This window comes from Rutidosis leptorrhynchoides, chromosome 8, assembly GCF_046630445.1.
Source record: "Rutidosis leptorrhynchoides isolate AG116_Rl617_1_P2 chromosome 8, CSIRO_AGI_Rlap_v1, whole genome shotgun sequence".
NCBI classification, from domain to species: domain Eukaryota; kingdom Viridiplantae; phylum Streptophyta; class Magnoliopsida; order Asterales; family Asteraceae; genus Rutidosis; species Rutidosis leptorrhynchoides.
This window is the reverse complement of record NC_092340.1, coordinates 315,390,599-315,413,215: the sequence shown is the minus strand read 5'-3', so window position 1 is coordinate 315,413,215 and position 22,617 is coordinate 315,390,599.

The following is a 22,617-nucleotide window of genomic DNA, read 5'->3' as shown; positions in this document are numbered from 1 at the left end:
TCGAAAGAACGACGTCTAGATGACCATTTTGGAAAACATACTTCCACTTTGAGTTTAACCATGATTTTTAGATATAGTTTCATGTTCATAATGAAAATCATTTTCCCAGAAGAACAACTTTTAAATCAAAGTTTATCATAGTTTTTAATTAACTAACCCAAAACAGCCCGCGGTGTTACTACGACGGCGTATATCCGGTTTTACGGTGTTTTTCGTGTTTTCAGGTTTTAAATCATTAAGTTAGCATATCATATAGATATAGAACATGTGTTTATTTGATTTTAAAAGTCAAGTTAGAAGGATTAACTTTTGTTTGCGAACAAGTTTAGAATTAACTCAACTATGTTCTAGTGATTACAATTTAAACCTTCGAATAAGGTAGTTTTATATATATGAATCGAATGATGTTATGAACTTCATTACTACCTCAGGTTTTGTGGATAAACCTACTAGAAATGAGAAAAATAGATCTAGCTTCAAAGGATCCTTGGATGGCTTGAAAGTTCTTGAAGCAAAATCATGACACGAAAACAAGTTCAAGTAAGATTTTCACTCGAAATAAGATTGTTAAAGATATAGAAATTGAATCAAAGTTTGAATATGAGTATTACCTTGTATTAGAAAGATATCTTACTATAAATAAGAAAGATTTCTTGAAGTTGGATGATCACTCAAAGTGGATTTGCAAGATTGAAAGTAAGCTAGCAAACTTTGAAGTGTTGTTAGTGTGTTCTTGAGTAGTTGTTTTGTATCTTGGTTTATGTATGGATTTATGAACTAGATTGAACTAGATTTTGATAAAGATGATGAAGAACACTTAGAACAATGTAAGAACACTTGAGAGAGAGTAATTTGATTCAAGATAATTGAAATGGAAATGTGTTTGTGAGTACTCCCATTCACGTGAATCTTAGGTCTCCATATAGGCTCCATTAGTTTATTATTTTGTGAGATATTTCATGCTAGATGTTAAATTATGGTTCCCACATGGTTAGGTGACTCACATGGGCTGCTAAGAGCTGATCATTGGAGTGTATATACCAATAGTAAATACATTTAGAAGCTGTGTATTGTACGAGTACAAATACGAGTGTATACGAGTAGAATTGTTGATGAAAATGAATGAGGATGTAATTGTAAGCATTTTTGTTAAGTAGAAGTACTTTGATAAGTGTATTGAAGTCTTTTAAAAGTGTATGAATACATATTAAAACACTACATGTATATACATTTTAACAGAGTCGTTAAGTCATCGTTAGTCGTTACATGTAAGTGTTGTTTTGAAACCTTTAGGTTAACGATCTTGTTAAATGTTGTTAGCCCATTGTTTATTATATCAAATGAGATGTTAAGTTATTATATTATCATGATAACATGATGTATTAATATATCTTAATATGATATATATACATTTAAATATTGTTACAACGATAATCGTTACATATATGTCTCGTTTCGAAATCATTAAGTTAGTAGTCTTGTTTTTACATATGTAGTTCATTGTTAATACACTTAATGACATATTTACTTATCATTTATCATGTTTATATATAATGTAACAATATTTTAAAATGATTTTATGTAAATTAGTAAAATGTTGTTATAACGATAATCGTTATATATATCGTTTTCAAGTTTCTTAATTCAATAGTCTCATTTTTATGTATATAACTCATTGTTAAAATACCTAATGAGGTACTGACTTATCATAATATCATGTTAACTATATATATATATATCCATATATATATTATCATATAGTTTTTACAAGTTTTATTGTTCGTGAATCACCGGTCAACTTGGGTGGTCAATTGTCTATATGAAACCTATTTCAATTAATCAAGTTTTAACAAATTTAATTGCTTAACATGTTGGAAACACTTAATCATGTAAATAACCATTTCATTTAATATATATAAACATGGAAAAGTTTGGGTCACTACAGTACCTACCCGTTAAATAAATTTCGTCCCGAAATTTTAAGCAGTTGGAGGTGGTGACGTATCTTCTGGAAATAGGTGCGGGTATTTCTTCTTCATCTGATCTTCTCGTTCCCAGGTGAACTCAGGTCCTCTACGAGCATTCCATCGAACCTTAACAATTGGTATCTTGTTTTGCTTAAGTCTTTTAACCTCATGATCCATTATTTCGACGGGTTCTTCGATGAATTGAAGTATTTCGTTGATTTGGATTTCGTCTAATGAAATAGTGAGATCTTCTTTGGAAAAACATTTCTTCAAATTCGAGATGTGGAAAGTGTTATGTACAGCCGCAAGTTGTTGAGGTAACTCAAGTCGGTAAGCTACTGGTCCGACACGATCAATAATCTTGAATGGTCCAATATACCTTGGATTTAATTTCCCTCGTTTACCAAATCGAACAACGCCCTTCCAAGGTGCAACTTTAAGCATAACCATCTCTCCAATTTCAAATTCTATATCTTTTCTTTTAATGTCAGCGTAGCTCTTTTGTCGACTTTGGGCGGTTTTCAACCGTTGTTGAATTTGGATGATCTTCTCGGTAGTTTCTCATATTATCTTTGGACCCGTAATCTGTCTATCCCCCATTTCAATCCAACAAATCGGAGACTTGCACTTTCTACCATAAAGTGCTTCAAACGGTGCCATCTCAATGCTTGAATGGTAGCTGTTGTTGTAGGAAAATTCTGCTAACGGTAGATGTCGATCCCAACTGTTTCCGAAATCAATAACACATGCTCGTTGCATGTCTTCAACCGTTTATATCGTCCTTTCACTCTGCCCATCAGTTTGTGGGTGATAGGCAGTACTCATGACTAGACGAGTTCCTAATGCTTGCTGGAGACGACTTCCTTCAAATTCCTTCAAATTCAGAGATAATAGAGATTGGTATTTCATGTCTGGAGACGACTTCCTTCAAATTCAGTCGTGCTAACTTCTCCATCTTGTCATCTTCTCTTATTAGCAGGAAGTGTGCTGATTTGGTGAGACGATCAACTATTACCCAAATAGTATCAAAACCACTTGCAGTCCTTGGCAATTTAGTGATGAAATCCAAGGTAATGTTTTCCCATTTCCATTCCTGGATTTCGGGTTGTTGAAGTAGACCCGATAGTTTTTGATGCTCAGCATTGACCTTTGAACACGTCAAACATTCTCCTACATATTTAGCAACATCGGCTTTAATACCCGGCCACCAAAAATGTTTCTTGAGATCCTTGTACATCTTCCCCGTTCCAGGATGTATTGAGTATCTAGTTTTATGATCTTCTCTAAGTACCATTTCTCTCATATCTCCAAATTTTGGTGCCCAAATTCTTTCAGCCCTATACCGGGTTCCGTCTTCCCGAATATTAAGATGCTTCTTCGATCCTTTGGGTATTTCATCCTTTAAATTTCCTTCTTTTAAAACTCCTTATTGCGCCTCCTTTATTTGAGTATTAAGGTTATTGTGAATCATTATATTCATAGCTTTTACTCGAATGGGTTCTCTGTCCTTTCTGCTCAAGGCGTCGGCTACCACATTTGCCTTTCCCGGGTGGTAATGAATCTCAAAGTCGTAATCATTCAACAATTCAATCCACCTGCGCTGCCTCATGTTCAGTTGTTTCTGATTAAATATGTGTTGAAGACTTTTGTGGTCGGTATATATAATACTTTTGACCCAATATAAGTAGTGCCTCCAAGTCTTTAATGCAAAAACAACCGCGCCTAATTCCAAATCATGCGTCGTATATTTTTGCTCGTGAATCTTCAATTTTCTATACGCATAAGCAATTACTTTCGTTCGTTGCATTAATACACAACCAAGACCTTGCTTTGAGACGTCACAATATATCACAAAATTATCATTCCCTTTAGGTAATGACAATATAGGTGCCGTAGTTAACTTTTTCTTTAACAATTGAAACGCTTTCTCTTATTCATCTTTCCATTCAAATTTCTTCCCTTTATGCGTTAATGCAGTCAAGGGTTTTGCTATTCTGAAAAAGTCTTAGATGAACCTTCAGTAACCAGCTAGTCCTAAATATTGGCGTATATGCTTCGGAGTTTTCGGGGTTTCTCACTTTTCAACAGTTTCAATCTTTGCTGGATCTACCTGAATACCTTCTTTGTTCACTATGTGACCGAGGAATTGAACTTCTTCTAACCAAAATGCACACTTTGAAAATTTAGCGTACATTTTTTCTTTCCTTAACAACTCTAGCACTTTTCTCAAATGTTCTTCGTGATCTTGGTCATTCTTTGAGTAAATAAGTATGTCATCGATGAAAACAATGACAAACTTGTCAAGGTATGGTCTACACACTCGGTTCATGAGGTCCATGAACACAGATGGTGCGTTAGTCAACCCAAATGGCATAACCATAAACTCGTAATGACCGTAACACATCCTAAAAGCAGTTTTTGGAATATCATCCTCCTTCACCCGCATTTGATGATACCTAGAACGTAAATCAATCTTAAATAAGTCGTCGATTCTCGGTAGTGGGTAGCATTTCTTGATGGTAAGTTTGTTCAACTCTCGGTTGTTGATACACAACCTAAATGTACCATCCTTCTTCTTGATAAACAAAACAGGAGCTCCCCATGGTGATGTGCTTGGTCGAATGAAACCACGCTCTAAAAGTTCTTGTAACTGACTTTGTAATTCTTTCATTTCGCTGGGTGCGAGTCTGTATGGAGCATGAGCTATTGGTCCAGCTCCTGGTACAAGATCTATTTGAAATTCAACGGATCGATGTGGGGGTAATCCCGGTAATTCTTTCGGAAATACATTGGGAAATTCTTTTGCGACGGAAACATCACTGATGTTCTTTTCTTCAGGTTTAACTTCCTCGATGTGTGCTAGAATGACGTAACAACCTTTTCTTATTAGTTTTTGCGCCTTCATACTACTAATAAGATTTAATTTCGCGTTATTCTTTTCTCCGTACACCATTAAGGGTTTTCCTTTTTCCTGTACAATGCGAATTGCATTTTTGTAACATACGATCTCTGCTCTCACCTTTTTCAACCAATCCATTCCAATTATCACATCAAAACTTCCTAACTCTACTGGTATCAAATCAATCTTAAATGTTTCACTAACTAGCTTAATTTCTCGATTCTGACATATATTATCTGCTGTAATTAATTTACCGTTTGCTAATTCGAGTAAAAATTTATTATCCAAAGGCTTCAGTGGACAACTTAATTTAGCACAAAAATCTCTACTCATATAGCTTCTATCCACACTCGAATCAAATAAAACATAAGCAGATGTATTGTCAATAAGAAACGTACCCGTAACAAGCTCCGGGTCTTCCTGCGCTTCTGCCGCATTAATATTGAAAACTCTTCCGCGGCCTTGCCCATTAGTATTCCCTTGGTTTGGGCAATTTCTAATAATGTGGCCTGGTTTTCCACATTTATAACAAACTACGTCGGCATTATTTGTTCCGACCTTATTAGTTTCTTTATTTTTGTTGTTCTTTGGTCCGTAAACCTCACATTTTGCCACGCCATGACCACTTCTCTTACACTTGGTGCAAACTGTTGTGCAAAACGCATTCGGATAGTACTCTGCACACCTGAAGCATGGTTGTTTCTGTTGTTTGTTGTTATTGAGGTTGTTGTTGGGATTGTTATTGTTGTTGAAACGGTTGTTGTAGTTGTTGTTGTAGTTGTTGGGACGTTTGTTGTAGTTATTGTTAGGATTGCGGTTATTGTTGCGATTGTTGTTGTGGTTGTGGTTGTAATTGTTATTGTTGTTGTACTGGTGACTCTTATCGCCGTTTCCTCCCACTTCCTCTTGAGTTGTTTCGTGTTGGCTTCTTCAGATGCCTGTTCTTTAATTCTCCCCTCAATCTGATTTATGAGTTTATGAGCCATTTGACTTGCCTTTTATATGGAAGCGGGCTCGTGTGAACTCACATCTTCTTGAATCCTTACTGGTAACCCTTTTACAAACGCGTCGATCTTCTCTTCTTCATCTTCGAACGCTTCCGGACACAATAGGCACAATTCTGTGAATCGTCGTTCATACGTGGTAATGTCGAACCCTTGTTTTCGTAACTCTCTAAGCTCTACCTTGAGCTTATTGACTTCGTTTCTAGGACGGTACTACTCGTTCATCAATTGCTTGAATACCGACCACGGTAGTGCATAAGCAGTATTTTGTCATACCTGTTCAAGAAAGGTGTTCCACCATGTTAATGCAGTACCTGTGAAGGTATGCCTAGCGTACTTAACTTTGTCCTCTTTAGTACACTTACTTATGGCAAACACCGATTCGACTTTCTCGGTCCACTGTTTCAATCCACTTGGTCCTTCGGTTCCATCAAATTCCAAAGGTTTGCAGGCAGTGAATTCTTTGTAGGAGCATCCTACATGATTTCTTGTGGAATTAGTTCCACTGCTAGATCTAGAGTTATTGTTATTTTGCATCGCAGACTGTACTGCGGCTATGTTTGCTGCAAGGAAAACACGGAAGTCTTCATCGCTCATGTTCAAATTCTGACGAGTCACCGGTGCCGTTTCCTTCAAAAATAGCCCAAAAGAATTAAGTTAATCATATAGAATTTTAAGAGTAGTCAATAGTATTTCGTAGCATAATATGAACTTATTTATAAAAGCTTTTTCTTCATATTAGCATTTTATAGTTTTAATTCGGGTAGTACCTACCCGTTAAGTTAATACTTAGTAGCTATTATACAATTCAACTACTACGATTTTATATGAAAAACTTATTACAATAAAATTTCGCGTTCAAAATTTAGACAAAATTTTACAAACTTACAATACCACTATTATACATATAGGATGAAATATAGCACATAATAACTTGCTACACGGCAGCTATAAAGGTAATTCTAATTAATACGAAAGTTGTTCAGCAAAGGCAATAAAGACATGTAATTCATAAGTCCAGAAACAGCTCATGCATTCTGGTTTTACTAAAATGACTTCCCATCCTTGTTCTTGTGGAAAGTAACCGTTATGAGCATTGGCTAGGAAGCATGTTGTAATGTCGTCAAAAGGACGAGGGTTTCGTAATGCCCAATAGCCTCGTAGTAATCTAAAAACCTTGTTTCTTACCCCAACTACTGAGTCCGTCACTTGTGGGAATGTTTCATTTAATAGTTGTAATTCGATGTTCTTTTTCTCACTTTGGTGAGAAGCGAACATCACTAACCCGTAAGCATAACATGCTTCTTTATGTTGCATGTTAGAAGCTCTTTATAATTCACGAAATCCTATGTTGGGATATGTTGAGTCAAAATAGGTTCTTAACTCGTAGTGAAAAATTGCATTTGGGTTCCCTGCATTTAACGCTATAAAGAAAACACGGCGTAACTTACAGTCTCCCCATTGTGATATACCCCACCTATCAAAGGAAAGCCTTTTATAAACTAAGGCATTTCTGGAAAGTCTTTCAAATAATTGACAAGTTAATTTCGCCATAACTAAATGTGCTGATAAATTCTGACCGACTCTAGACAAGATTTCCTCAATCATATCCTCTGGTAGGTCTTCTAAAATATTCGGTTGTCTACCCTTAACGTCCATTTTATTTTTATACTATAAAATAGACAAGGATTAGATTCGTGAAAGTTAATTAACAAACAATACAAGCAATTTTTACATAAAACATAAATGTACAAGCACACTACAATACATATAATACACAACATGATTACAACCCTCTAATCTGAATCACTGGTTTCTTCTTCTTCGGACTTGGTTCGTTTTCCTAATTTTCTAGGGATATATGGTGTTCCTCTAATACGAGCCGTCGTTTTCCACAATGGTTTAGAAAAACCTGGTGGTTTAGAGGTTCTCGGGTTATTGTTACATTTTAGGAAATACAGAGGTTTTCGATACATATAAAGTTCATCGGGGTTGGAATCAGGTTTCTCTATTTTTATACCTTTTCCCTTATTATTTTCTTTTGCTTTATTAAATTGGGTTGAGGTAATTTCTATAACATCATCGGAATCCTCATCGGGATCCGATTCATCGGAAAATTGGTAATCTTCCTAATATTTTGTTTCCTCGACGAAAACACCATTGACCATTATTGACTTTGGTCCGTTGGTTGAGGATTTTCTTTTATTAAACCGATTTACTGTAGGTATCAATATTTCTTCCTCCGGAACCTCTTCTTCTTCCGGTTCCTCCTCTTCCGGTTCCTCTTCTTCCGGTTCCTCCTCTTCCGGTTCCTCCTCTTACGGTTCCTCCTCTTCCGGTTCCTCTTCGGGAATTTGTGAATCTTCCCAAAGCATATTCGACTCTTCATTATTATTAGGTGAGTCGATGGGATTTTTACTAGAGGTAGACATCTATCACACAATATCAAACACATTAAGAGATTAATATATCACATAATATTTACATGTTAATAATATATAGTTTCCAACAAAAAATGTTAAGCAATCATTTTTGAAGAAAAACACGGTCGAAGTCCAGACTCACTAATGTATCCTAACAAACTCGGTAAGACACACTAATGCAAAAATTCTGGTTCTCTAAGACCAACGCTCGGATACCAACTGAAATACAGTTGGGGACAACCACCGTCCCACCCAGTGTCTTCCCAGCTAACCGCCTGGTGACCACTGAGTGTACCTCAGATACTGATTTTAGGGCCTGCCTCTCAGCTACTGCCAACCCTCGTAAGGGATCGCAAGGAGTAAGAGCCAATGCTTCGTCACAGGTAACACTATAAGAACCTCCTTTACGACTAACCCGCCACACATGGACGGCGTTATACCATCTCTGATGCCAACTGAAATGTCTCGTTCATATTGATTATAAACGTTGCATATTAATTGATTTCGTTGCGAGGTTTTAACCTCTATATGAGACGTTTTTCAAAGACTTCATTCGTTTTTAAAACGAACCATAACCTTTATTTTATCGACAAGGTTAAAAGGACACCACTTAGACTATCCAGAAATGATAATCTAACAAATATCACACTTACACACTACCAATACATATTGGTTTACAAATATTAATATGTTACAACAAAATAGATCTCGAATGCAGTTTTAAACAATATTATACAAGAATGCTGACACCAAATCTTGTCCATATAATAGCATGCAACAGCGAAAGCTCTTAATAATCACCTGAGAATAAACATGCTTTAAACGTCAACAAAAATGTTGGTGAGTTATAGGTTTAACCTATATATTTATCAAATCGTAATAATAGACCACAAGATTTCATAATTCAATATACATCTCATACATAGAGATAAAAATCTTTCATATGGTGAACACCTGGTAACCGACCTTAACAAGATGCATATAGAATATCCCCTATCATTCCGGGACTCCCTTCGGACATGATGAATTCAAAGTACTAAAGCATCCGGTACTTTGGATGGGGCTCGTTGGGCCCAATAGATCTATCTTTAGGATTCGCGTCAATTAGGGTGTCTGTTCCCTAATTCTTAGATTACCAGACTAAAAAGGGACATATTCAGTTTAATAATCCAGCCATAGAATGTAGTTTCATTTACTTGTGTCTATTTTGTAAAACATTTATAAAACTGCATGTATTCTCATCCCAAAATATTAGATTTAAAAGTGAGACTATAACTCACTTTCACAGATTTTTACTTCGTCGGGAAGTAAGACTTGGACACTGGTCGATTCACGAACCTATAATAAATATGTATATATATATATATATATATATATATATATATATATATATATATATATATATATATATATATATATATATTTCAAAGTATGTTCAAAATATATTTACAACATTTTTAATACGTTTTAATGTTTTAAGTTTATTAAGTCAGTTGTCCTCGTTAGTAACCTACAACTAGTTGTCCATAGTTAGATGTACAGAAAATAAATTGATATATATTATCTTGACCCAATCCACGACCCAGTGTATACATGTCTCAGGCTAGATCACAACTCAAAGTATATATATTTTTGGAATCAACCTCAACCCTGTATAGCTAACTCCATCATTATTGCATATAGAGTGTCCATGGTTGTTCCAAATAATATATATAGATGGGTCGATATGATATGTCAAAACATTTGCATACGTGTCTATGGTATCCCAATACTACATAATATATTAGAATATTTGTATTATACAATATAAGTTAGCTACGATATGATTAATATAGATTTGTTACCAATTTTCACGTAGCTACAACAAGTAAAAATATCCAATCTTGTTTTACCCATAACTTCTTCGTTTTAAATCCGTTTTGAGTGATTTAAGTTGCTATGGTTTCATATTGAACATAAGTTTATGAATATAAACAGAAAAAGTATAAGTTTATAGTCATAAATATAGATTACAAGTCATTTTTGTAAAGGTAGTCATTTCAGTCGAAAGAACGACGTCTAGATGACCATTTTGGAAAACATACTTCCACTTTGAGTTTAACCATGATTTTTAGAAAGATATCTTACTGTAAATAAGAAAGATATCTTGAATTTGGATGATCACTCAAAGTGAATTTGCAAGATTGAAAGTAAACTAGCAAACTTGGAAGTGTTGTTGGTGTGTTCTTGAGTAGTTGTTTTGTATCTTGGTTTATGTATGAATTTATGAACTAGATTGAGCTAGATTTTGATGAAGATGATGAACATCACTTAGAACAATGTAAGAACACTTGAGAGAGAGTAATTTGATTCAAGAAAATTGAAATGGAAATGTGTTTGTGAGTACTCACATTCACGTGAATCTTAATTCTCCATATAGGTTCCATTAGTTTGTTATTTTGTGAGATATTTCATGCTAGATGTTAAATTATGGTTCGCACATGGTTAGGTGACTCACATGGGCTGCTAAGAGCTGATTATTGGAGTGTATATACCAATAGTAAATATATTTAGAAGCTGTGTATTGTACGAGTACAAATACGAGTGTATACGAGTAGAATTGTTGATGAAAATGAATGAGGATGTAATTGTAAGCATTTTTGTTAAGTAGAAGTAATTTGATAAGTGTCGTGAAGTATTTCAAAAGTGTATGAATACATATTAAAACACTACATGTATATACATTTTAACAGAGTCGTTAAGTCATCGTTAGTCGTTACATGTAAGTGTTGTTTTGAAACCTTTAGGTTAACGATCTTGTTAAATGTTGTTAGCCCATTATTTATTATATCAAATGAGATGTTAATTTATTATATTATCATGATAACATAATGTATTAATATATCTTATTATGATATATATATATTCAGTTAAATATTGTTACAACGATAATGGTTACATATATGTCTCGTTTCGAAATCATTAAGTTAGTAGTCTTGTTTTTACATATGTAGTTCATTGTTAATATACTTAATGACATGTTTACTTATCATTTATCATGTTTATATATAGTTTAACAATATCTTAAAATGATTCATATGTAAATTAGTAAAACGTTGTTATAACGATAATCGTTATATATATCGTTTTCAAGTTTCTTAATTCAATAGTCTCATTTTTATGTATATAACTCATTGTTAAAATACCTAATGAGATACTTACTTATCATAATATCATGTTAACTATATATATATATATATATATATATATATATATATATATATATATCCATATATATGTCATCATATAGTTTTTACAAGTTTTATTGTTCGTGAATCACCGGTCAACTTGGGTGGTCAATTGTCTATATAAAACCTATTTCAATTAATCAAGTTTTAACAAGTTTGATTGCTTAACATGTTGGAAACACTTAATCATGTAAATAACCATTTCATTTAATATATATATATATATATATATATATATATATATATATATATATATATATATATATATATATATATATATATATATATATATATATATATATATATATATAGTTCGGGTCACTACAATTTAATTTTCAAAATCACACTCTTCTCTCAAAATCCCCAACTCTTCAAATCATTCAAACATTCATATTCAACAATCATCAATGGCAGACCAACAACAACAACCACAACCAATCGAAAACCTACCTGAGGAACAACATCAACAACAACAACCACCGGCACCGGAGGAGCAACAGGAACATGCACAGTTATTTTCCTTGCATCCAAGCCTTGTACAGGCATCAAACGCACCAGCACATGATCTTATCCGTCTTTCTCTAGGCAATGTTGCACATGCTCTTTCCATCCCCAAGTCTAAAGCCAACATGGGCTATGATACGTTAATTGCATACATCAGGAAATGTCCACTGGCTAGATCTATCACTGGCGTTCCTTCTGAAATGTCCCGTTCATATGGATTATAAACATTTCATATAATTGGTTTCGTTGCGAGGTTTTGACCTCTATATGAGACGTTTTTCAAAGACTGCATTTCAAATTTTAAAACAAACCATAACCTTTACTTTATTGATAAAGGTTTAAAAGATATAGCGTAGATTACCAAATAATAGTAATCTAAAGTACAATGTTTACACACGACCATTACATAATGGGTTACAATAATATATTACAAAAATTTATTTTTCGAATGTAGTTTTTCTTTAAACATTAACATACAAGCATGCTGACTCCAAATCTTATCCTTAATTTAGCATGCAACAGCGAAAGCTCTTAATAATCACCTGAGAATAAACATGCTTTAAACGTCAACAAAAATGTTGGTGAGTTATAGGTTTAACCTATATATTTATCAAATCGTAATAATAGACCACAAAATTTCATATTTCCATTTCTCATAAACATCATGCATGCATATAGCAATCTGCATAAAAATCATTCATATGTTGAACACCTGGTAACCGACCTTAACAGGATGCATATAGAATATCCCCATCATTCCAGGACTCTCATCGGATATGATAAATCGAAGAACTAAAGCATCCGTAACTCGAATGAGGCTTGTTGGGCCAAATAGATCTATCTTTAGGATTCGCGTCAATTAGGGGCCATTTCCCTAATTCTTAGGCTACCAAGCTAAAAAGGGGCATATTCGGTTCGATAATCCAACAGAGAATGTAGTTTCGATTACTTGTGTCTATTTTGTAAAACATTTATAAAACTGCATGTATTCTCATCCCAAAAATATTAGATATTAAAAGTGGGACTATAATTCACTTTCACGTATTTTCACTTCGTCGGAAAATAAGACTTGGCCACGGGTCGATTCACAAACCTATAACAGATATATACATATATATCAAAGTACGGTCGAAATATATTCACAACATTTTTATTACGTGTTGACGTTTTAAGTTGTTAAGTTAGCAGTCCATCGTTAGTAGTCCACAATTAGTAGTCCACAGTTAGTAGTACATAAATAAATATATTTTCTCGAATCAATCCACGGCCAAGTGTATACAAGTCTCAGACTCGATCACAACTCAATGTATATATATTATTTTGGAATTAACCTCAACCCTGTATAGCTAACTCGAGCATTACCGCATATAGATTGTCAATGGTTATTCCAAATAATATATATAGATGACGTCGATATGATATGTCAAAACATTGTATACGTGTCTATGGTCTATCAAGATTACATAATATATATTAGACTACATGCATAATAAAATTTAAGTTAGTTAAGTTATGGTTAGTATAGATTTGTTATAAAATTTTCGTAGCTAAACTAGTAAATCTAACCAATTTTGTTTTACCTATAATTTCTTCGTTATAAATCCATTTTGGGTGAATTAAGTTGCTATGGTTTCATAATGAATTTAAATTTATGAAACTAAACAGAAAAAGTATAAGTTTATAGTTGGAAATACAAGTTACAAGTCGTTTTTGAAAGAGGTAGTCATTTCTGTCGAAAGAACGATATCTTGATGACCATTTTGAAAAACATACTTCCACTTTAAGTTTAACCATGATTTTTGTATATAGTTTCATGTTCATAAGAAACATCATTTTCCCAGAAGAACAACATTTAAATCAAAGTTGATCATAGTTTTTAATTATCCAAACCAAAACAGCCCCCGATTTTACTACAACGGCGTATGTCCGGTTTTACGGTGTTCTTCGTGTTTTCAGGTTTTAAATCATTAAGTTAGCATATCATATAGATATAGAACATGTGTTTAGTTGATTTTAAAATTTAAGTTAGAAGGATTAACTTTATTTGCGAACAAGTTTAGAATTAACTAAACTATATTCTAGTGATTACAAGTTATAATCTTCGAATAAGATAGTTTTATATATATGAATCGAATGATGTTATGAACACCATTACTACCTCAAGTATAGTAGGTAAACCTACTAGAACTGATGAGAAAATAACTTGAGCTTCAAAGGATCTTTGATGGCTTGGAAGTTCTTGAAGTAGATTCATGGCACAAAAATAAGTTCAAGTAAGATTACTACTCGAATTAAGATAGTTATAGTTATAGAAATCGAATCAAAGCTTGAATATGAATATTACCTTGAATAGGAAAGATAACGTACTATAAATAACAAAGTTTTCTTGATCTTAGATGATTAATTGGAATGGATTAGAAAGCTTGGAAGTAGACTTGTAAACTTGAAAGTGTTCTTGAAGTTTTCTTGAGTAGTTGTTTTGTAGGTTGTTTTATGTATGGATTTATGAGCTAGATTGATGTAGGTTTTGATGAAGATGATGAAGAACACTTAGAACATGAATAGAGAACTTGAGAGAGATGTGTTTGTTGCATAAAATTTGGAAAATGAAAGTGTTTGTGTGAGTGCATGAATTCGTGATTTTGGAGTCAAGATAAAGGCTCCATAAGTTTGTATTTTTGTTAGATATTTCATGTTAGTTGCCAAATGATGGTTCCCACATGTTTAGGTGACTCATTAAGGCTACTAAGAGCCGATCCATGAAGTGTATATACCAAAAGTATGTACATCTAGGAGCTGGGTATTGTACGAGTACGAATACGGTTGCATACGAGTAGAATTGTTGATGAAAATGAAAGAGAATGTAATTGTAAGTAGTTTTGTTAAGTAGAAGTACTTTGATATGTCTCATGAAGTCTTTCAAAAGTCTATTAACACATCTTAATACACTACATGTATATGCATTTTAACTGAGTCGTTAAGTCATCGTTAGCCGTTACATGTACATGTTGTTTCAGAACCTTTAAGTTAATGATTTTGTTAAATGTAATAAATCCCATTATTATTATATCTAATGAGATGTGAAATTGTTACATTATCATGATAACATGATGTACTAATATATCTTAATATGATATATAAATATTAAGACGTTATTACAATGATAATCGTTACGTATAGATATCGTTTTGAATTTCTTAAGTTAGTAGTCTTGTTTTATGTATAAAGTTCATTGTCAATATACACAATGAGATACTTAATTATCATTTCATCATGTTAAACATATATATATATATATATATATATATATATATATATATATATATATATATATATATATATATATATATATATATATATATATATATATATATATATATATATATATATGTTCATATATATAATATCATGTCATATACAAGTTATAACGTTCGTGAATCATCGGACAAACTGGGTGGTCAAACGTTAACACAAAATCCGTTTCAATTAATCAAGATTTAACAAGTTTGATTGCTTAACATGTTGGAAACATTTATTCATGTAAATATTAATCTCACATAATATATAATCATGGAAAAGTTCGGGTCACTACAGTACGTACCCGTTAATTAAATTTCGTCCCGAAATTTTAAGCAGTTGAATGTGTTGTCACATCTTCTGGATATAAGTGCGGGTATTTCTTCTTCATCTTATCTTCATGCTCTCTGGTAAATCGGGTCCTCTACGAGCACTCCATCGAACCTTAACGATTGGTATTTTATTTTGTTTAAGTCGTTTAACCTCACGATCCATTATTTCGACGGGTTCTTCAATGAATTGAAGTTTTTCATTGAATTGGATTTCGTCTAAAGGAATAGTGAGATCTTCTTTGGCTAAGCATTTCTTCAGATTCGAGACGTGAAAAAAGTATTATGTACACCAGCTAATTGTTGAGGTAATCCAAGTTGATAAGCTATCGGTCCGACACGATCAATAATCTTGAATGGCCCAATGTATCTCGGGTTTAATTTTCCTCGTTTTCCAAAACGAACAACGCCTTTCCAAGGTGAAACCTTAAGCATGACCATTTCTCCAATTTCAAATTCTATATCTTTTCTTTTACTGTCTGCGTAACTCTTTTGTCGACTCTGGGCAGTTTTCAACCGTTGTTGAATTTGAATAATTTTCTCGGTCGTTTCTTGAATTATCTCCGGACCCGTAATTTGTCTATCCCCCACCTCGTTCTAACAAATTGGAGACCTGCACTTTCTGCCATAAAGTGCCTCAAACGGTGCCATCTCAATACTCGAGTGGTAACTGTTGTTGTAAGAAAATTCTGCTAACAGTAGATGTCGATCTCAACTGTTTCCAAAATCTATAACACATGCTCGTAGCATGTCTTCAAGGGTCTGTATCATCCTTTCACTCTTCCTATCAGTTTGTGGATGATAGGCAGTACTCATGTCTAGACGAGTTCTCAATGCTTGTTGTAATGTCTGCCAAAATCTTGATATAAATCTACCATCCCTATCAGAGATAATAGAGATTGGTATTCCGTATCTGGAGACGACTTCCTTCAAATATAGTCGTGCTAACTTTTCCATTTTATCATCTTCTCACATTGGTAGAAAGTGTGCTGAATTGGTGAAACGATCGACTATTACCCAAATAGTATCACAACCACTTGCAGTCCTTGGCAATTTAGTAATGAAATTCATGGTAATGTTTTCCCATTTCCATTCCGGGATTTCAGGTTGTTGAAGTAGACCTGATGGTTTCTGATGCTCAGCTTTTACCTTAGAACACGTCAAACATTCTCCTATGTATTTAGCAATATCGGTTTTCATACCCGGCCACCAAAAATGTTTCTTGAGATCTTTGTACATCTTTCCCGCTCCGGGATGTATTGAGTATCTAGTTTTATGTACTTCCCTAAGTACCATTTCTCTCACATCTCCAAACTTTGGTACCCAAATTCTTTCAGCCCTATACCGGGTTCCGTCTTCCCGAACATTAAGATGTTTCTCCGATCCTTTGGGTATTTCATTCTTTAAATTTCCCTTTTTTAAAACTCCCTGTTGCTCCTCCTTTATTTGAGTAGTAAGGTTAGTACGAATAATTATATTCATAGCTTTTGCACGCATAGGTTCTCTGTCCTTTCTACTCAAAGTGTCGGCTACCACATTCGCCTTCCCCGGGTGGTAACGAATCTCAAAATCGTAATCATTCAACAACTCAATCCACCTACACTGCCTCATGTTCAGTTGTTTTTGGTTAAATATATGTTGGAGACTTTTGTGGTCGGTATATATAATAATTTTGACCCCATATAAGTAGTGCCTCCATGTCTTTAATGCAAAAACAACAGCGTCTAATTCCAAATCGTGAGTCGTATAATTTTGCTCGTGAATCTTCAATTGTCTGGACGCATAAGCAATTACTTTCGTTCGTTGCATTAATATACAACTGAGGCCTTGCATTGAGGCGTCACAATATATCACAAAATCATAATTCCCTTCAGGCAATGACAATATAGGTGCCGTAGTTAACTTTTTCTTCAACAATTGAAACGCTTTCTCTTGCTCATCCTTCCATTCAAATTTCTTCCCTTTATGCGTTAATGCAGTCAAGGGTTTTGCTATTTTGGAAAAATCTTGGATGAATCTTCTGTAGTAACCAGCCAATCCTAAAAATTGACGTATATGCTTCGGAGTTTTTGGGGTTTTCCAGTTTTCAACAGTTTCAATCTTTGACGGATCAACCTGAATACCTTCTTTGTTTACTACGTGACCGAGGAATTGAACTTCTTTCAACCAAAATGTACACTTTGAAATTTTGGCATACAATTTTTCCTTCCTTAACAATTCTAGCACTTTTATCAAATGTTCACCGTGCTCTTGATCATTTTTTGATTAAATAAGTATGTCATCGATGAAAACAATGACAAACTTTTCAAGGTATGATCCACACACTCGGTTCATGAGGTCCATGAACACAGCTGGTGCATTAGTTAAACCAAACGACATAACCATAAACTCTTAATGACCGTATCGCGTCCTAAAAGCAGTCTTTGGAATATCATCCTCCTCCACCTGCATTTAATGATAACCCGAACGTAAATCAATCTTTGAATAAATAGACGAACCTTGCAGTTGATCAAATAAGTTGTCGATTCTCGGTAGTGGATAGCAGTTCTTGATGGTAAGCTTGTTCAACTCTCGATAATCGATACACAATCTGAATGTACCATCTTTCTTTTTTACAAACAAAACAGGAGCTCCCCACGGTGATGTGCTTGGTCGAATGAAACCACACTATAAAAGTTCTTGTAATTGGCTTTAGAGTTCCTTCATTTCACTGGGTGCAAGTCTGTATGGAGCACGAGCTATTGGTGCAGCTCCTGGTATAAGATCTATTTGAAATTCAACAGATCGGTATGGAGGTAGTCCCGGTAATTCTTTCGGAAATACATCGAGAAATTCTTTTGCGACAGGAACATCATTGATGTTCTTTTCTTTGGGTTTGACTTCTTCGATGTGTGCTAGAATGGCATAGCAACCTTTTCTTATTAGCTTTTGTGCCTTCAAATTACTAATAAGATTTAACTTCGCGTTGCTCTTCTCTCCGTACACCATTAAGGGTTTTCTCTTTTCGCGCATAATGCGAATCGCATTTTTGTAACAAACGATCTATGCTTTCACCTCTTTCAACCAGTCCATGCCAATTATCACATCAAAACTCCCTAACTCTACTGGTATCAAATCAATCTTAAACGTTTCGCTAACCAGTTTAATTTTTCGATTCTGACATATTTTATCTACTGTAATTAATTTACCGTTTCCTAATTTGAGTAAAAATTTATTATCCAATGGCATTAATGGACAACTTAATTTGGCACAAAAATCTCTACTCATATAGCTTCTATTCGCAGCCGAATCAAATAAAACATAAGCAGGTTTATCGTCAATAAGAAACGTACCCGTAACAAGCAAGCTCCGGGTCTTCCTGCGCTTCTACCGTATTAATGTTGAAGACTCTTCCACGGTTTTGCCCATTATTATTTTCCTGATTTGGGCACATAGTTTTGTAGTGGCCCTTCTTCCTGCGTCCGAAACATGAAATGTGGGCATTATTTGTTCCTTTAACCACTGGTCTGTAAGCTTCACACTTCGTCACACCATGACCCTTTCTATTGCATTTGGTACATGATGCAACATAGTAAGTAGTCGGATGATACCCTTTACACCTTTGACATGGAATTTTCTGATTTTTGTTGCCATTGCTGTTATTGAAATGGTTGTTGTTGGAATTGTTATGGTTGTTATTGTTGTTGGGACGGTTGTTGTAGTTGTGGTTGTTGGGACGTTTGTTGTAATTATTGTTGGTACTGTGTTTGTTGTTGTTTTGATTGATGTTGTGGTTGTTGTGATAGTTATTGCGATTGTGATTGTGATTGTTGTTGTTTTTGTATTGGTGACTCTTGTCACTGTTTTCTTCCCACTTTCTCTTGACTTGTTTCATGTTGTCCTCTTCGGCCGCCTGCTCTTTAATTCTTCCCTCAATCTGATTTATGAGTTTATGGGCCATTCAACTTGCCTTTTGCATCGAGGTGGGTGAGCTTAAACTCACATCCTCCTGAATCCTCTCTGGTAACCCTTTTACAAACGCATCTATCTGCTCTTCTTCATCTTCGAATACTCTTGGACACAGTAAACACAACTCTGTGAATAGTCGTTCGTATGTGGTAATATCGAATCCTTGCGCTCGTAACTCTCTAAGCTCTATTTTGAGCTTATTGACTTCATTTCTGGGACGGTACTACTCATTCATCAAGTGTTTAAATGCTGACCACGGTAGTGCGTAAGCAGCATCTTGTCCCACCTGTTCGAGATAGGTGTTCCACCAGGTTAACACAGTACCTGTGAAGGTATGCGTGGCGTACTTTACCTTGTCTTCTTCAGTACATTTGCTTATAGCAAACACAGATTCAACCTTCTCGGTCCATCGTTTCAGTCCGACTGGTCCTTCAGTTCCATCGAATTCCAGAGGTTTACATGCAGTAAAAGCCTTGTAGGAGCATCCTACACGGTTTCCTGTGGAGTTAACTCCACTGCTAGACCCTGAGTTATTGTTGTTGTTTTGCATTGCATCCTGTACTGCGACTATGTTTGCAGCAAGGAATGCACGGAAATCTTCTTCGCTCATATTCAAGTTCTGTCGAGTAGTCGGTGCCATTTCCTTCAAAAATAGCCAAAAGAGTTAAGTTAATCATATAGAATATTAGGAGTAGTCAATCGTATTTAGTAGCATAATATGAACTTATTAATAAAAGCCTTTTCTTCATATTAGTGTTTTTATAATTTTAGTTCGGGTAGTACCTACCCGTTAAAGTTCATACTTAATAGCTAGCGCTAAAATTAACTACTACTATCGAAATAATATTCTATCATGAAAAACTTAATTCATTAACACTTCACGCTTAAAATTTTGATACAATATTTTACAATCATACCATACCGCTATTTTAGATGTAGCATAAAAGTACAAGAACGTTATCATACATATATTACACAGTATGATTACAACTCTTTATTCCGAATCACTTGTTTCTTCTTCCTCGGACTCGGTTCGTTTTTCAAATTACCTAGGGATACATGGTGCTCCTCTAACACGAGCCGTCCCTTTCACAAATGGTCTAGAAAAACCTGGTGGCTTAGATGTTCCAGGGTTATAGCTAAAATTTAAGAAATACGGGTGTTTACGGTACACCCTATCAGGGTATTTCATGTTAACATAGAGTTCATCGGGGTTAGGATCAGGTTTCTCTATTTTGATGGCTTTTCCCTTATTGTTTTCTTTTGCATTATTAAATTGAGCCTGGGTAATTTCTATAACATCATTCGAATCCTCATCGGGATCCGATTCATCAGAAAATTGGTAATCTTCTCAATATTTTTCCTCCTCAGCGGAAACACCACAAACCATTTTTAGTTTTGGTCCATTGGTTGAAGATTTTCTTTTATTTAACAGTTTTTCTGTGATTTTTATCATTTCCTCCTCCGGAACTTCTTCTTCTTCCGGTTCCTCTTCTTCCGGTTCCTCTTCTTCCGGTTCCTCTTCTTCTTCCCGAATTTGTGAATCTTCCCAATATACATTCGACTCTTCATTATTATTAGGTGAGTCGATGGGATTTGTACTACAAGTAGACATCTATCACACAATATCAAATACGTTAAGAGATTAATATAGCACATAATATTTACATGTAAAAATATATAGTTTCCAACAAAAGTGTTAAGCAATCGTTTTTAAAGTAAACACGGTCGAAGTCCAGACTCACTAATGCATCCTAACAAACTCGGTTAGACACTAATGCAAATTTCTGGTTCTCTAAGACCAACACTCGGATACCAAACTGAAATGTCCGGTTCATATGGATTATAAACGTTTCATATTAATTGGTTTCGTTGCAAGGTTTTGACCTCTATATGAGACATTTTTCAAAGACTGCATTCGATTTTTAAAACAAACCATAACCTTTACTTTATCGATAAAGGTTTAAAGATATAGCGTAGATTACCAAATAATAGTAATCTAAAGTACAACGTTTACACACGACCATTACATAATGGGTTACAATAATATATTACAACAATTTATTTTTCGAATGCAGTTTTTCTTTAAACATTAACATACAAGCACGCTGACTCCAAATCTTGTCCTTAATTTAGCATGCAACGGCGAAAGCTCTTAATAATCACCTGAGAATAAACATGCTTTAAACATCAACAAAAATGTTGGTGAGTTATAGGTTTAACCTATATATTTATCAAATCGTAATAATAGACCACAAGATTTCATATTTCTATTTCTCATAAACATCATGCATGCATATAGCAATCTGCATAAAAATCATTCATATGTTGAACACCTGGTAACCGACCTTAACAGGATGAATATAGAATATCCCCATCATTCCGGGGCTCTCATCGGATATGATAAATCGAAGTACTAAAGCATCCGTAACTCGAATGAGGCTTGTTGGGCCAAATAGATCTATCTTTAGGATTCGTGTCAATTAGGGGCCATTTCACTAATTCTTAGGCTATCAAGCTAAAAAGGGGCATATTCGGTTCGATAATCCAACATAGAATGTAGTTTCGATTACTTGTGTCTATTTTGTAAAACATTTATAAAACTGCATGTATTCTCATCCCAAAAATATTAGATATTAAAAGTGGGACTATAACTCACTTTCACGTATTTTCACTTCGTCGGAAAATAAGACTTGGCCACGGGTCGATTCACGAACCTATAAAAGATATATACATATATATCAAAGTATGATCGAAATATATTCACAATATTTTTATTACGTGTTGACGTTTTAAGTTGTTAAGTTAGCAGTCCATCGTTAGCAGTCCACAATTAGTAGTCCACAGTTAGTAGTACATAAATAAATATATTTTCTAGAATCAATCCACGACTCAGTGTATACAAGTCTCAGACTCGATCACAACTCATAGTATATATTATTTTGGAATTAACCTCAATCCTGTATAGCTAACTCAAGCATTACCGCATATAGAGTGTCTATGGTTATTACAAATAATA